Source organism: Gavialis gangeticus, unplaced genomic scaffold (genome assembly GCF_001723915.1).
Source record: "Gavialis gangeticus isolate Ggan-Ray unplaced genomic scaffold, GavGan_comp1, whole genome shotgun sequence".
NCBI lineage: Eukaryota > Metazoa > Chordata > Crocodylia > Gavialidae > Gavialis > Gavialis gangeticus.
Window position 1 is genome coordinate 81860236 of NW_017729029.1, and position 4074 is coordinate 81864309.

The window sequence follows — 4074 nt, forward strand, 5'->3', positions numbered from 1 at the left end:
AACCCAGCATTCATTCCTACCTGTGGCAGGGGGTCAAGCCAGAAGATCTGTTCAGGTCCCTCCTGACCTTAGCTACTATGAAACTATGTTCCTATAAAGAACTTTGGGCCTGGGCTAACTCTATAGAGGAAAGAGGGAGCTGCTCAAAATTCCGGCATCCTCTCACAGCACCCCCTCCTGCCTACCCATCCCACCCGATTGAGAATAGGGCACACCCTTGGGTGTACCTGGGTTACATCTGTAATATTTTGCCCTTCACATTTACTGATATTTACTCTTAAACTTCATTTTAACATATCTTTTTATCTAGTACTGCTTACTAGAATAATTGTTTGCTTACATTTTACATGACTCCACAAATCAAAAGATGACTATACTGTTTGCATTAAATAGGATTATAGTTTCATAGTTGGTAGGGTCAGAAGGGACCTGAGCAGATCATCAAGTCCGACCCCCTGCCATGGCAGGAAAGAGTACTGGGGTCAAACGAACCCAGCAAGGTGTACATCTAGCCTTCTCTTAAAGACCCCCAGGGTATTAGCCAGCACCACTTCTCTTGGAAGTTGGTTCTAGATCCTAGCCGCCCTGACAGTAAAGTAGCGCCTCCTGATGTCTAGTTTGAATCTACCCTCTGCCAGCTTGTGACTGTTATTTCTGATCACTCCTGGTAGTGCTCAGGGGAACGGGGACTTCCCCAGTGCCTGCTGGTCCCCTTTGATTACATTGACTTGATTTGGATTTTTTTTACTGTTATCCTGTCTTTGGACCAGTGTAATTGTAGAAAAATATTACTGATTTCATATTTGTGCAAATAACTTTTAATTTGTTATCCAATATAAATACAATGCAGTCTTTCAAATTTTTTTCTGGGGAAGAAAACTATGATTTGGAATACAAGCTTTAACTACTCCTTGGGCTCCTGTGGAGCTATGCCAGTAAATGAACATAGAAGTATTTAGAAAAATGTTGTGAGAATTCTTTGAGATATCTTGGGAACTTCGTGCAATCATTGAAACTGAGAAAGGTAATATAATAGCAGTGGAATAAAAAAGGAAAAACCATAAAAATTATTTTTTGAAAATGAAGAAATCAAAAATAGGTGAAAATTAAATAGAGGCACTCTTGAGGTGGCCTTTGACTCCTACAATGGCATCCTCACAAGAAATTCAGCCTTTCTGTTTTGTTTTTATAAGAATGAGATGCAATGGAGAGACTCATATCAAACAAGAGCCATATAAGAAGAATCTAACTAAGAACAGCATAGACATGGCTAACCAGACAGAATCAAATGCGACTCAATGACTCAGTGATCTGTACATCTTGCCAGGTCAGTGTTGTCAGCTCATTTCTGGTACCTATGACTGAGTGAGAAGTATAGGTAATTAGGCTCAAATATATCTAGTTTTAATTTGCACCTGAAAGTATTTTTAATTTTAGTCTCTGTACAAAAAAATATTCTCATATTCAGTTCAGATATTCAAAATAAGGGACATATTTGGGAATCAGTAATTCTGACAGAAAACAGATGCTTAGTGATCATCAAGTGGTTAAGTACCATCAACTGTTAATCGTAGTGTAATACCATGACAAAACCAGAAGTGCTATTTTTTGGGCACAGAGGGAGTGATATGTCATTGAGCAGGGAGGTGATGGTCTCAAAACTGAAGAGACTTTAAATAGAATATCCTTTGCTTAATAATACTAAAAGGAGAAAGGCAAATAGAAATAATTCAGCTGTGAACTAAAATAACTAGGGATCCTGATATTTATCAAAAGAAAGTATAAGTTCATGAGGAAAGAAAAATAACTAAAAATGTGTAGGTTACCATTTTAGCTTTTGGAAGGCATGCAGTGCAGGGTGACAAAAATGAGCAGGGGACTAGGAGGCTAGTTATGAGAAAAGGCTGAAAAACCTAGAAGTACTTAGCCTGGAGAAGAGAAGACTTAATTCATATGAAGACGAAATGAGAGGTGTGTGTGCACAAGACTTTAAAGTGGGATAAATGCTTTTGCACTGCTTTAATGATGTCGGTGTTTGCATACCTTGGCAATGTGTTGCGCGTTAATTCTAACTGCTGTAGGAAATTTGGTGGCATAATGCACCTTAAATGACTAGGGATGCAGCAAACTAAAACTCCTTCAAGGACCTCCTTCCTAAAACTCCTGCTACTGCTACAGCCATGGAGCGAAGAATTGGGCTGCGTGCAGCTCCATGGCTCTGCAGGAAGCCCTGCAGGCAGCCTGGCAGCAGCCTGGGAAAACAGGCTCCACCCAAGAAGAGCCTGATCTTTTCTTTTCCCCCCTGGAACCTGCCTGCCTGCCTGAGCTGCGCAGGGGCCCAGTGCTTTCCTCCACGGCTGTGGTGCCCCCTGGGACTGCCCAAGCTGGGTGCCACCTTGGGGGAGCTGCCATGGAGGGAAGCACCATCCCCCCCGTAGCCCAGGGACCGCTCCACCTGCCAGCAGCTCACCCTCCCCTCCCTGCCAGAGAGGCAGGTAAGTCAGCAGAGTGTGTGCATGACATGGGGGGTTTAATCAGCCCTAAATTGAAGCTGTGTTTCTTAAAACCCACCGCTTCAATTTAGGGCCCCGTTTCATCTACACATGACTTGAGGTAGAATTTGATAATAGTCTTCAAATACTTGAAGGTTGGTTATTGAGAGGATGGAAATTAGCTTTTCTCAGTGGCTGTAGGACACAGGACTAGAAGCAACAGCCTCAAGCTGCAGCAGGGGAAATTTAGGCTGGCGATTCAGAGGAACTTTCTACTTTTTATTGAACAGGCTACCTAGAGAAGTTGTGGATTCTCCATGCTTGGAAATTTTCAAAAGTAGATTAGATTTTGGTGGGGATGGTTTAGTCATGGGTGATACTGTCTTGAGTAGGGGCCTGGATTAGATGAGTGCTTCTCAACCCATGGTATGTGTATCCCTGCGGGTACATGTACCCCCACGTACCCCCGTGTTTGGAGTTTGGCCCACCCTCCTGCCTGCCAGGTTGGAGGTGTCTTTGCCTGTTTGGGCTGGAATTTCCAGCCACCCCTCCCGCTGAATCTGGTGCACCGGGGCAGGGAGGCGGGCCCCGCACAGGCTGTGGTCCTCCAGGAAAAAAGTGGGACTCAGCTAATGGCAGCGAAACCAGAAGTGCCACAGTGGGGACTTCTGGTTTTGGTTTTGCCGCATCAATCAACAGGTGATACGTAATGTACCAAAGTTGAGAACCACTGGATTATATGACTGTCCTTGTGAGGTTCCTTCCAGCCCTTCTTTCCTACAATTTAATACCTTCCATAAGTATCTTCACAAAAGAAACAGAATGTTCATGGTGGTACAAAGGAATATTTTCAGGCATTTATACAATATTTAGGAGGGGGAAAACAGAGAAATAATTTATGAGTTTTTGCTAATGATGAGGAACTGTTCCAGGGGGAAAAGAATGTATTGTTATGATGTTATTAAAATAGTCAGTAAAAATACTGGAGGATTTAGTAAACTGAATGGCTCCACACTGACAGACAGCCCCCCCATTTCCTGAACCCCGCATTCTGCAAGCTGGTCCTGGTGCCAGTTTTATCACTGCTTGCCAATGCCGGGAGCCAAGGAAGTAAGCCTTGATGGGCGAAGGGTGGGAGGAATGGGGGTATAGGTTCACTGCCCACATGCCCCCTTTATCTCATCAAACCCTCCTGTACCCCATCAGACCCCACCTGCCCCCCTGATTCCCTCTGTGGATGCTGCCTGCCCCCTTAATCCCTCCTGTGGATCATGCTTGGCCCTCCCCACAGACCCCCTATTTCCCTCCCTGAGCCTGCTTGCTCCCCTCAATCCTCTCCACTAGCCCTCATCCTAGCTTACCTTAAATCAGGTGGCTATTTTTAATTCAATCTAACCTCCCCAAATGTCTGTAGTTAGCCTTTATTTGCTTTTTTAAAGTATTTTTCATTGGAAAAAAAACATTTTGTTTACTATGTATAGACTCCCAAACACTAATTTTCCTCATTTTTATATTGCTCCATATAAATACCTAAGTGTCTGGGGTCATCAAAATACATACTACAACTACGATATTGTTCTTA